The sequence below is a fragment of the Pelophylax lessonae genome (assembly GCF_965119305.1).
Source record: "Pelophylax lessonae genome assembly, chromosome: 9".
NCBI lineage: Eukaryota > Metazoa > Chordata > Amphibia > Anura > Ranidae > Pelophylax > Pelophylax lessonae.
In genome coordinates, this window is record NC_138776.1 from 132592036 (window position 1) to 132605860 (window position 13825).

Sequence of the window (13825 nt, forward strand, 5' to 3'; positions counted from 1 at the left end):
AATGCATCTTCTTAAAACTAGTGTCAGCACACCGAGTGAAAAATCATTCACCACCACAAACAGATAGTCAGACTCCTTACCATTTGGTCTCACCCCTTATTAATGGAAGTCATCAAGCACTTTCAACACACACAGGTAGAATACAGGAACCACATGGGACTTTATTCAGAGCTTCTAGGAAATTTGCTTCAATGTCAATCTCTAAACATTAAATGGGGACCGTGAAATTAGAAGGAAAAAACACACAGCATAGCACTATTTCAAACCTCTGGTTTATTGTAGCCAAAGATACTCACATAAGGTAGATTTCATTTGTGCATATTAGAATACATGCCCAGTGTGCATGCGCATAGTGTAATGCTATTGACTGTGTGCTGGTGGCACAGTTGCCCCATCTCTGCTCTCTTTGTTCCAAGTCCCTCCACTGCTCATGCCTTGTATGTCAGGTTCCCTCCACTTATATATAGTGTATACAGTTAGATTGTTGGTTTGCTTTTGCTTCACTGTCACGTTTATTTTTCACTTTTACTTTGCTTGTGGTCTTTTGGTGTTGGATTGGTGTTGAGTGCATTAATATACTTCATTCTAATCATACAGTCTGGTTTCAGTTTCCTAGGTGAACCTACACAGATCTGGTCACCCCTGCCGCTTGATACCTGCATTTGGTATCCCTTACACAGGGACTATGGGATATATAGTTTCTTCACAGGAAGTGTCAGTTATCGTACTTCAGACAGAGGTCATAACTTAATCTGTACAGTGCCATTCCATACGCCTCATATTTTAACAAAAACAGAAAATGCTGACACAGGAATGTGAAGATCTACACTACTATAGACTGTGTGTACAGAGCAAAAAATAACACCCAAAAAACTACATGATCAATGCACATCTTATGTAGGTAAAAAACTAAAGTTGTAGGTATGAAGGTTTATAATGCCTTTAAGACCTAGACATGGTGTATATCTCTTGATGCTTTAGGTGGAGTCTAAGCATTTTTATTCAGTGGAGTCCATATCCTAATCATATAATCCCTAGAAGGAATGCCTTACAGAACTTTGGATGCAGCAACAGCAACTACAGCATATTAAAAATATGTACTAATACTGCGCTATGGATGTATGATGTTTACCCTCAATCCAAAATTCTGCTGTTCAAAAGTAATTAAAAAATTACAAAAAAGGACACACAGCGCAAATCAGAATATATAAAGTGACTGGTGCCAAAATTCTTGTGTAGGTGGGTGAAAACTGTGCAATATTGCAAATAAATAAATTAATAGTAAATTAATAAATTAAATAATTCATCCTAATGTGAATCATACAGTGCTGTGAAATCAAATGCAAATACATGTGCGTGATAGAAGGCAAATCAATATACCATACAATGGTGCATAAATAATTTAAATATGAATAAATAAATAAATAAAGTTCCATAAAAGTCCCAAAAAAGTCCTTAAGCAAGTAGCCAGTGAAGGTGCAATGTGCTTAAGTGCTCTTTATTGTAAAAACTGGTGACAATCCGTGCCAAAACGATAAGGTGCAATGGTGAGGGGGTCCACTCCCCGTGGATACTTCCACTAACCAGACTGCCAGGACCCCTTAGCAATATTGCATGTAACATTTTACATTTACAATCACTTTCTTTTCTGGAACAGGAAGTATGAGGTAATCTCTTCAATAGGGGCACAGGAACACAAAAAGAGGCTCTATCCCTACTAACTCTACCAGAAAGTAAACTTCTGGCTGGACTTCAATTTTAATCCATACGTGTTTTTGTCAGAAAATGGGATGTTTACAGGCATTGTGCGTTTTTTTTTTTTTTTATCCTTTCGCACACTGTAACTTGTTTCCAAAATAGCTATCTAACAAGCTCCACTGTTCCTTGATGTAAACTGCCATACTTTTACCTGGAAGTTGCTTCCGCTTGATGAAATGGAATTGCTTTCCAGTTGTAGACAGGGCAGATGGAAATGATTTCTTAATACTGTAATGATTTTCTCAAATGAAAGGTCACTTGTTTTTTGAAGAACACCCGAGTGCAGTTAATATCAAAAGATTTTGATCCTGTGACAACACAGCATGCTTCTAAACAGTATCAGATAGTTTATTAGCTTGCAGAAAAAAAAAAGTATTTCAGTTTATAAATCCCAGGTGGATGGATTGCCAATATAAAACTCCCCCAGGTGGCTCCATGCTGGAGCATGTCATCTCAGAAAAATAAAGGAATGTGTATTTTATTTCTCAAGCTGATTTATTTATTGCAGGATTACTCCCTGAATCCCCCTATTCTTCTCTCCACAGTTGAATATTGGAGCATGTCAGGAATATCAGAGATCATCGCACCTTGCAGCTAACCAGGCTATACTTAGCATAGAAATGACAAAGAAAACAGACAGAAAAATGTTAGAGTGTATACTTATTAGTATTACTGTTTCATGCAGGGCCGGTTAAAGGAAAACTGTACTTTTGCTGAAAAAAATGGAATGTTTGTAAAATCTTACCTGTAAAATTCCTTTCTCTGAGTCCTCCGACAGTCGCCGCCACCTCTAAGTCATCACTATTGGGTATTGACTTCCACTCCGCAGGAGTAGCTAGGCATAAGACTTAGTCAAAATAACAAAGACATTTGCATATACACACCCATAGGGGCTGTCCCACTGGTCAATACCCCCTGCAGTGAACACTCCCAACTCAGTTTGGTAGCATAGCAGTAAGTGTACAAGAAAAAACCCCAAAAGAGGGGCGGGGGCGGCGACTGTCGGAGGACTCAGAGAAAGGAATTTTACAGGTAAGATTTTACAAAAATTCTGTTTTCTCTTACGTCCTCCAACAGTCGCAGCCACCTCTAAGTCATCACTATTGGGATGTCCCAAAGCCGTGTAGACATGAGGGGTGGGAGACACAACCGTAGAAAAGGCAACGCAGTACCCACATCAGAGAAAGGAACCTTATACGCACAGTAAGAGAACCTTCTGGGCAACAGAAAAAAGGCTCAACAGGAGCAACAGCCCAGGAAAGCAAATAACCCAGGGGATAAACAACCCCAACAGTCAGGGACCCACCACAAAACAAGGGTCCCTCATGACACTGCCGCACTGAGAACTTTGCGGCCAAAGGAGGCATCAGCTGATGCCAGAACATCTACCTCATAGAATTTGGAAAAGGTGTGCACCGACGACCAAGTCGCAGCCTTGCACACCTGGGCCACCGAGGCACGATGCCAGTAGGCCCAGGACGCACTCAAAGATCTGGTAGAGTGCGCCTTAACAGGGAAGGGTGGAACCCGTTCCTTCAAAGCCTAGGCCTGTTCAATGGTCTGTCTGATCCATTTGGCAATGGTCACTGCAGACCCAGCCATGCCCTTCCGAGGTCCCTCAGGAAGGACAAAGAGGGAATCCGTCTTCCGAAAGGATTCCGTGGATGACAGGTAAACCCTGATTGCCCTGACAACATCCAATGAATGCAATGCAACCTCCTTGGGATGCTTAGGCTTCGTACAAAGCGAAGGCAGGACAATGTCCTCATTAAGGTGGAACTCAGAGACCACCTTAGGAAGAAAAGACGGGTGTGGCGGCAAGACCACCTTATCCTTGTGAATTACAAAGTAAGGAGATCGGCAAGACAGCGCCGCCAGCTCCGATACTCTGCGAGCCGAAGTGATCGCCACTAAAAAGGCAACCTTCTTAGACAGCAGAGGCAACGATATCTCCCGGATGTTCTCAAAGGGAGAACGCTGTAACACGGACAGAACCAAGTTCAAGTCCCATGGAGGTAAAGGGTCCCTCCTGGGAGGAGCCAAATATCGCACACCTTGAATGAAGGTGCGAATTAAGGAATGAGACGCCACAGGGCGTTGGAAAAGAATAGCCAGTGCAGACACCTGGCCCTTTATTGTGGCCAGCGCCAGGTGCTGGTCCACCCCCGACTGGAGGAAAGCCAACACTCTCGACACCGAGTATGAGCGAGGGGAGAACCCCCTGGACTCACACCAGTCGAAATAAGCTTTCCAGGTACGAAAATAAATTTTACCAGAGGAGGTTTTCCTAGCCTTGATCAGGGTAGGAAAGACCTCAGGGGAGAGACCCCTGTCTCTCAGGACCTGGGTCTCAACAGCCAGGCCGTTAAAGCCAGCGACTGTAAAGCAGGATGGAAGATCGGTCCCTGAGACAGTAGATCTTCCCGCATTGGCCGCCGCCAAGGAGGCGCCACTGCCAGGTGAACAATGTCAGCGTACCAGGACCGGCGTGGCCAGTCCGGCGCCACCAGAATCACCAGGTGCGGTTCCGAGGCTAACCTGCGCAGAAACCTGGACAACAACTGAATCGGAGGAAAGGCATACATCAGACGATACTGATGCCAAGGGGCCACCAACACATCCGAGGCGTCTGCCCGAACCTTTCCACCTTGTGGTTTAGCCGAGACGCGAACAGATCCACGTCCGGGGATCCCCACTGCGCACAAAGCCTTTGGAAGACCTCCGGGTGTAAGGACCATTCCCTGGTCCAGGGTCTGGCGGCTCAGATAGTTGGCCTGCCAATTCTCCCCACCCGGAATGTGAACAGCTGAGATTGCCGGGACATGAGACAGAATGTCGGTCACCTCCCGGGCCGCCCAGGCACTCCTGGTGCCCCCTTGGTGGTTGATGTAAGCATTGTCCATCTGTACCCGAACCGGACGGCCCCGAAGTCGATCCGACCACTGGAAGAGACAGAGTTTGATCGCTCTCAATTCCAATATGTTGATCGGGAGGGAGGATTCCTCCCCCGACCAAGTGCCCTGGGCAGACAGGGTGCCCAGGACTCCACCCCAGCCCGACAGGCTGGCATCCGTGGTAATCACCGTCCACAGCAACGGACGGAAGGATTTTCCTTCTGACACAGCCGGGGACTGGAGCCACCACAGAAGATCCATTCTGGTCCGGCAACTCAATGAGACACTCAGACCCAAGGACTGAGGTAGTCTGTCCCACCTGGCCAGGATCTCCGCTTGAAGAGACCGTGTGTGGAACTTAGCAAAACGCTTTGTCCCCACGGCAAAAACACCTTTGCTTGAGCAGAGTCCAGAACCATTCCCAGATAGGGAAGACGAACCGAAGGACACAATGTCAACTTCTGTACGTTGATGGTCCATCCGAACTCCTGAAGCGTCTATACCATGGTGGACAGATCACGCAATAGGTCCTGGCTGACACTCGATCTTAACAGTAGATCGTCCAGATATCCCAAGACCGCAGTGCCTTGTGCCCGTAGCAGGCCCAGAACAGGCGCCAACACTTTGGTAAAGACCTTTGGAGCCGAGGCGAGACCGAAAGGTAACGCCACAAACTGATAGTGGTCCTCCGCTATTGCGAACCGGAGATACCTCTGGTGACCCTCGAAAATGGGGATGTGTAGGTACGCATCCTTCAGGTCTATAGAGGCCAGGAATTCCCCCAGACTCAGGGAGGCCACCACCGAACGGAGAGATTCCATACGGAACTTTCGAACGCGCACAAAGCGGTTCAGTGCTTTCAGGTCCAGAATAGGACGCACCTTGCCCTCCTTTCTGGGCACAGTGAACAGATTGGAATAAAACCCCCGAAACCTATCCCGATGAGGCACCGGGACAATCACCCCCTGGGCAAGGAGGTCCTGCACCGCTTGATGCAGGTCCTGCAGGCGCCCTGGGGTCAAATGAAGATTTGAGAGAAAAAATCTGTCCGCCGGCCGGGAAAGGAATTCGATCTTGTACCCTGATCGAATGATTTCCTGAACCCACCTGTCCGGAATTCGGAGCAGCCAAGGTTGGAGGAAACCGCGCAAACGTCCCCCCACCCCTGAAACGGGTGAGGGCGCCCCTTCAGGCAGAGGCGGATTGACGCTCCGCACCAGGACTGCCGGACTTCTGTTTGCCTGTCCAGGGCTTCTTCTGGCTACCTTGGCCCTTGAAGGGCTTGCCCTTGGTTTGATACCGAAAGGCACGAAAGGACCCCTGGTTGGGTCGAGAGGCGGAACCCCGCTTGCCACGAAAGGACTTGTTCTTCGGGTTCTGAGGCAGCATGGTGCTCTTGCCCCCCGTGACGCCCTTTACCAAGGTATCCAACGCCTCGCCAAAAAGGCGAGAACCAGCATAGGGAAAATCAGAAACAGTTTACCGTGATGTCTGGTCAGCTGACCAGCTCTTCAGCCAGATCAGTAGACGGTTAAGCACCGCGACACTAGATAGACGTGCTACCAAAGGGGCCTCATTTAAGGCCACATCGCACAAATACATAACTCCTTGGTGAATTTGATCCCCCATAGCCAGCCTGGCAGGTGGGACGGAATCAGACACGAGGTTGCTCCTAAGCACCTTAGTCCAATCAGCCACCGCCTGAGCCACCAGAACGGACGCAAAAACAGGTTTGAGCAAGGAACCCGCCACCGTGTAGGAATGGCGGGCCAGAGACTCCAACCTCCCGTCCATGGGATCCCGAAAAACCGGGGTCTCCTCAGTAGGAATCAAGGTAGCCTTGTTCAATACTGCCACAGTGTGATCCACCTGTGGAGGCACACACCATCGCGATTCCGTAGCCGGTGCAAAGGGATAAAGTAACTTAAACCCACTAGGTACCATGAATGGACGTTTTAATGTGCGCCACAGTTCATTTACAGTGTAATGAAACTCAGCGGGGCAGGGAAAAACCTTGCGGTCCTGTGTGTACCAAAAGAGGACACAATGCCCGGAGGACTGGGCTCATCCTCCAAATGAAGTTTTTCTTTTACAGAAACAATCAACTCATCCATGGTCGCGCGTTCTTCAGGCGACCCCGGGGGAGAAACATCAACCCCCTCCACCTCCGCCTCCCCCTCAGCGGGTCTAAGGATGAGCGAGACCCTGAAAAGGGCACGCCCACCGCAGCAGCCATATCACCATCTGAATCAGAGGAGAGAGACAATCTGGGCCTCTTCCTAGCAACACGTTCAGCCATCAGCACCTCCATTTTGGACACTAAAGACGCCATTACAGCGGCCAAATCAGGCATAACAGGAGCCACAGCAGGACTGGGGTCCCCCACCAGGGCTGGAGGGAATTTGCTGTCCTTAGATTCCATTGCCCAAGGTGAAAATAACAATGCAATAAAAGGGTACTGTCCCTTTAAAACCGCTTTTTTTTTTTTTTTAAAGCACGTGGTGTGTGAAACACACTCAAAAGACTTAACACCCGGTGCATAAAAAAGTGCACACACGCAAACGTGGACACACAAAAAGTGCACAAGGCGTACACATGGCCCTCCTCCGAAGAGGAAGGGCCCTGACCCTGATCCCCCGGGGCGCGAAGCTCCTGACAGGGACTGAGGTACTCACTTTGGTCCACCCAGCTGAAGCCGGGCAGACCCCATTCTTCAGGGGGACTGCCGAAACAGCCCGAAGGGAGACCCCATGGGAGAGGACGAACTAAGCCAAAAGGCCATATCCACCCCCTCGCAAGACTTACAGGGCAGGCCCGAGGACCTACGCCATCAAAGTCGTGCAAAGTGCTCAACCAAAAGGGACAAACGTGACACACAACAAAGAAAAAACACAGTGGGGAAAAGGGAAGTGGAGAAGTGCAGGGTAGTGCCAAAGTGCAAGACCTTGGCAGGCCCCCCGGCCAGGAATAAAAAATTCCTCTGGTGTTGGCCAAAAGGCCCACCCCAAGAGGCAGGTGCTTGAAAAAGTGTGATGGTGCAGTGACCAAGGTGCCACAAAAACTCAGGTGAGCTGCCCCTCACCAGTGAAATTGAGGCACCCCTGGGCTGCCACCCCAGGGGCACGTACACCACGGGCTTTTTCGGTCTCAGCCCCTTACCCTGGATAGATAAAGGTTAGCCAAAGTGTGCTATACAAATCCAGTGAACCACTCAGGAGCCCGCAATATCACACCTGTGAGAGTTGCCTCTTACCACATGGAAATTGAATCAAGCCTGTAGGGTAAACCAAGTGGCCAAAGACCGACCCCAAATTGCATGTGATCCAAGCCTGTATGGTATACGAATATCCAGGGAATCCGACCAGAGATGTACAGTAACTGAACACCAGATCAGTCCAAATGACTTTGTATAGCACACTTTGGCTAACCTTTATCTATCCAGGGTAAGAGGCGAATCCAGCTGGTGGTGATTTAGCACGATTATTTCTTTTCAGCGTTTTCTTCACTGTGTCATTACTTTTCTGTTTGGTAAGAGGCGACTCCAGCCGAGATATATTTCAATCATTTAAGGTGTTAACCCTTAACCTATCTGGTAAGGGGTATTTATCTTAAATTCCCTTATTTTTTGCATGGTTTAGTTTCCACTTAACATATTTCATTTCCATTTTGGTGGAGGTTATTTCACAACACAACCCTTATTCACCCACACCTGTGGTGATAGTCACAATTAAAATTGTATGTTGGGTTTTACGCTATTGCGGTATCTTTGCTTTTCATGATCCAACATCCACTGAGTTGACCGATCATAGAGGCCTGGATCTACTGTCAAGGTGACAAGTTTCCACGCAGCGAGACTGCCTTTTCCTTACCTTCATCTGGTAACAACATACCCTTAAGGGAGCTTGATCCTGGAATTTATCAACAATAAATTTTTGGACTTTTTATGGACTTCACATCTCCATCTAATATATTTAGCGCGACTTATATATACAATATCTATTAGGGTGTGGTCACACTTGAAGTTGCTGCTGTCCCAATTTACCTGTTCCTTTAGCGCGGTTATTATTCCTTTTTCTACATTTATATACCTTTTGGATACACTTTTTTATGCACCTGCCATGATACTTTGTATGTTACTCCCCAGTATTAGATATGGGACAGAACATGCAGGCTCCTTACATTTTTATTTTATATGTAATAGTTACATGTATCATACTGCCTTTAGCTGTGCTCAATTTCCCTCTTTCTTTTGCCATTTTGTACTAGCTGCCTTCCTGCTGCTGTGATGGATGTCACTGCTGGTTTTTATTCTACTTGGCTGTTGTTTAGATGTCTTCGCCTTATAGGGACATGTAAGTGCATAGTATTATGCATATATATGGAGAGGATAAGCTCTCTTCTCTGTATTTGTGGTTTTCTTGGATTTATTTTCTATGTACCTGTTGCACTTATATGTTCTTTTGTTTATACAATAGATACTTACCTAACGGCTACTAACTCCCTGAAGAAGGAATTATTCATTCTGAAACGCTTTGGGGTCCTGCGTATGTAGTGGTCATGTCTCATCAATTATGAGGCCAACAATGTATATGGAATTCTCTGTATCTGGTTTTTATGCCCTGTTGGGGTTTTAGCAGCTACACCAACCAGTTTTTTTAATTCTTTTACATTTGTTGTAACAATAGAATTTGTAATACTATTTTTTACATTTATGTTTCGCTACTCATTTTGTACTTTTTGGGCCCACATAATCCCACCAATTTCAGGGGGCTTCTTCCATCCAGGGGCACACTGGACATGCAGCACATAGCACAATGGCAGCCGGGGCCATAGATAATTTTTTTTCCTGGGGGGGGGGGGGTTCAGCCTTGAGTACCCAGAGAACAATAATTAGCACCCCTGCCATGCTGTGAGAAATTGTGGTGTGTATATATACAGTATATACAGTGCCCCCAGCAGGCACGTCTGTTAGTGAAGCAAATAGTAAACATGGCTTCAATGTCTGGTTTCTAAAGAGGTCAGTCTGCAAGGCTGTTTATAGAGGGGCTCTTTTTTGTATTTATGGCTGAGCTTCTGGATAATTGGGGTGTCCTAACCAAGTACAGAGAGAGCTGCTTTGCCTCCGTGTGTCCCCAGGCTTTCCCATTTTTTCGAGATGGTTTTCCCTGCACAGATACTCTCAGCCCTGGCTTGCACATCTCATGTCTCATCTAATTTTGTACACAGCACTCTCTGCTGCAGTCCTCTGTCTCCACCCATCTTCTCTTGTTCTGCAGGCCGCTTTCTGCCCAGTCCCTGCTGGCTCTCTCTTCATGCTCCTGCTCGTGGGTCCCACCAATAAGTTCTACTTTCCCAAAATACCTCCCCCTGCACTGTCTCTTTGCCACTGTGTGGGGCCAAATCAAGCAGTCGATGCAGTGAATGAGCTATTTTCTTCACTGTTCTATCAGCAGGGCCACCATTAGAAATCATGGGGCCCAGTACAGACTGCGGCTAAGCCCCAGTTTTACTGCACCTTGGCCACTGACCTAGCAATCACAATGAAAGTAGGGGAAAAACTGCAGATACATTTTATGCTGAACTAACGCTTACTCATAATGCATCCATAACACATTGCGTTATGAGTAAACGTTAGTTCAGCATGAAACTTATCAACTTTTTTTTCCCCTACTTTCATTGTGATTAAACTTTTATTATATTAGAGGTAGTTACTGGAGTGCAGATGTCCAGCCTAGTAACCATAGGTGTGCACAGCCTATTGCATTAGAGTGTGCACCCCCAAAGCTCAAACACACATGGTTGTGTATATAAACACACACACACGCAGAATATATATAGTACATATGTATACACACACTCTTACGATTGCTAAGTATTTTCTTTAATTGTGTTTTCTGCAGGGTTCAGGGTTACTGTGTGTTATGTACAGAGTGCAGGGTTCAGGAATGAGTTACGTAATTAATGCCGAGTTCAGGAGTGAGCTATGTACCGTGTGCACAGTTCAGGAAGGAGTTGCGCAAGGAGAGTTGAGTTCAGGAGTGCGCTACATACAGTGTGCAGAGTGCAGGAGAAAGCTAAATACAGAGTTCAGGGTGTACTACATGCAGAGTGCAAAATTCAGGGTGTGCTACACACAGATTGCAGTATCCAGGATGTGCTACGCACAGAGTGCGGGGTCCAGGGTGTACTATGCACAGAGTGCAGGGTCCAGGATGAGCTACGAACAGAGTGCAGGGTCCCAGTGTGCCATATTTCTGCTAAAAAAAAGCCCTGAGCAAAAATATACAGTGCAATACTGTCTGCAGCCATGAACGATACAACCACAGCACCTGTGATCATCATTATCATGCTGTTGACCACACTGTACAGTACATCATGTGACTGTACTGTATATAGGTTGTACAGTGTGATCATCAGCATGATAATGATGATCACAGGTGCTGTGGCTGTACCATTCATGGTTGCATACAGTGTTTGCACTGTAAAGAATTAATACTCCTGCCAAAAGTAGTAACAGTATAGCAAACACTGCAGCCTGTGTCCCATTCTAGTACTATACTAGCCTGTTGGCTGGAAGAAAAAAAAAGTATTCTTAAAGGACTGCAAAGAATGTATTAGGCTGCAGAACAGTTGGAAGTAGGCTTGGGTGGAAACGGGGTCAGGCAGACAGTCAGTGTGTAGACTCCTAGTGTGTAATGCCCACATCTGAGACTGGAGGCTGCAGGACTTGTTCAGTGCAGATTTATGTATGTGGAGAGCAGAAAGTAATGTGTGGAGCCATGTAGTACACAGAGGGAAGGGAATTAAAGCTGGGGGTAAAATATGCCGACGTAGCAGGAGAAAGTGAAAGTAACTTTTCTCCTCCCTCACCTCGATCACTGCAAGAAGTTCATTCATTGCATGCAGTTCTGCAGCTTCTGTTCATGCATCTCCTCACATTCGAGTTGCTTCTTCCCACACCAAGACAGGAAGGCCGCAGGATGAATTTGAAGGAAAGGACAATGCACTTTGTGTACCTATTGGCTGAGGAGATAGCAGCAATGCCCCCTGCTGCCTTCTCAGCCAATAGCTAGCTGAAGCTCATGAGAAGTGCCTTCCTCCCTCCCCCCTGACATTATACGGGACTTCCCAAGTATCGACATCTTGTTTTACAATGCGGGCACATCGGGAACAAATGTATTTTCATCTGGTATCCAGCGTTCCAGCCGGGCCCTGCCTGTCAGCCTCATGGATGAGTCAGGTGGACTTCCCAGTGGCAGCGCGGCTACACTAGCCTAGCTGCAGTGAAATTGACTGATGCTCTGGGGCGGGTTTGGACCCCCCTGAACCCCCCCCCCTTATCTATGCCCTGATGGCAGCAAATATTACATCAGTAACAAACAACTGGCCACTGTCCCCAACTATAACAGGCCTTTACGGCAAGGAGCACATAGAAGAGAAACGCATTCAAAACAAAACCAAAGAAAATTCCCAGCTCAATTCGCCAGCTAGTCTGCAACCAACCAAAATATTCTGTCTAACAGTCTGCGTTAAAAACAGGGGTTTAGTTAGCACGCATTTGCAAATACATGCAAAAGCTGCAAGCACCATCATCAAAGGCACCTCATTATCTGCAGTCCTAACTCTTGTAAGCATATTTATTTTTTTAAATATATGTTTATTAACTCTTGTAGATTTCTGGGAGCCTCCATAGTAGAAGCAGGTGTATATACCTTTTTGCAATTTCAGTTTGTTTAGAAAAAAAAAAATTAAAACACAATAAACTTTCTTAAATTTTCTAAATCTGACGAATATTACTTCCTAGCAATGTGGCAGCCTATAGACTATTTTTTTCTTTTTTTTTTACCCAAAAGTCTGCAAAGAGCTTTTAAATGACTTAAAAATGAAGAAAGATGCTGAAGGTAAACAAGCAACACTCTGGTACTTCCCTGTAGAGATGGAGCGTGACCACTTTGTCCTGCTTTACGCTCATTCCTATAGGCCAAGAAATCTGGCCATCAAAGAGATAATCCAATTGGAATGTGAAGGAGTGGGAAAGCTCCAACTCTACACCACTAGCATTTCAAGTGAGATGGTAACTATTTTTTTTTTATTCCACATTTAGAATTTTAAAAATTATTGACACAGAGAAGGATTTATGAGGAGAAAACAAGCAAGAAACATGGGTATACTCTTATTATAAAATATTATAAAAATATATTTATACTCTTAATAGTTTCCAAAATATTATTATAAATTCTTGTATTATATGAGTTTAGTTCTTTTCTCTGATTTAGGAGCAGATTCCGAGTATAAGATTACCATTTTATATTCCTTGCCAGTCACGGGTTTACAATGGTGATGTAGCCATGATCACCAAGTTTTTGTTTACCTAGTCCGGTCTGTACTCCTTTTGGCCAATGAGGGATAGGCAAAGGGGCGGTCTCCCGGCATTAGGTAATTGCGCTTCCGCTCTGGGGAGAGCGGCGGCGTGCGACGGTGCCATAACGACGGAGATCAGCCTATCAGATGACCCGGACCGCTCGCCCTATCGGGGAGCGGCAAAGGGGCGGTCTCTTGTCACTGGACATCCATGCTTCCGCCCTGCACAAGAGCGGCGGCGTCTGGTTTCTAGGCAACTGAGGCCAGCGTATCCGAGGATTTGTACAGCCTGTCCAATCAGTGGACAGTGCGTTATACTTAAGGGGCGATGTCATGCTATAGCCTTCACAAACCGCTGAAGAAGTCTCCACCCATTGGGGGACAACACGCGTCCGGGGGGAAGGGGGAGCTATCAGACGTCGCCCACTGCTGTCTGGAAGTCCAGCGAGGTACCTGCAGGACCCGCCGGCATTACCGGATTATTGCTGCTGTTTTATCTTTTTAACAAGTAAGAGGCTGTCTTTATTTTGCATGTTTAATAAAGTATATGTCAGTATCACGCTATGGGTTTGCCCGGTGTCTTATTCCCTTTTTCATGGCTATGAGGGGATCTGCTGGTTCAAGCCTACTTGGGATCTATGTGAGACCTTTAAGTTGTGGAGTGCAAGAGTGAAGCTGACCCAATCAACCTTCCACCCAGAGGGGAGGATTGTTTCCTGATTGCTGGAGTTACATGCTGGTTACAAGTAGGTTTAAGGTGAGGGGCCATTTCACTTGGGGGTGGATGTGAGAACACAAAGAGCACCTGTCTT

At 46.4% G+C, this 13825-nt stretch overlaps 1 long non-coding RNA gene across 1 annotated transcript in view; it reads left to right on the forward strand.

Annotated features, from left to right (window-relative positions):
- Window positions 1-13825, forward strand: part of LOC309562541 — a 70316-nt gene that overhangs the window by 36687 nt on the left and 19804 nt on the right. The window contains exon 2 of the long non-coding RNA XR_014225638.1: window positions 8919-9004. This is a non-coding gene — a long non-coding RNA (uncharacterized lncRNA). The remainder of the gene's footprint in view (window positions 1-8918; window positions 9005-13825) is intronic.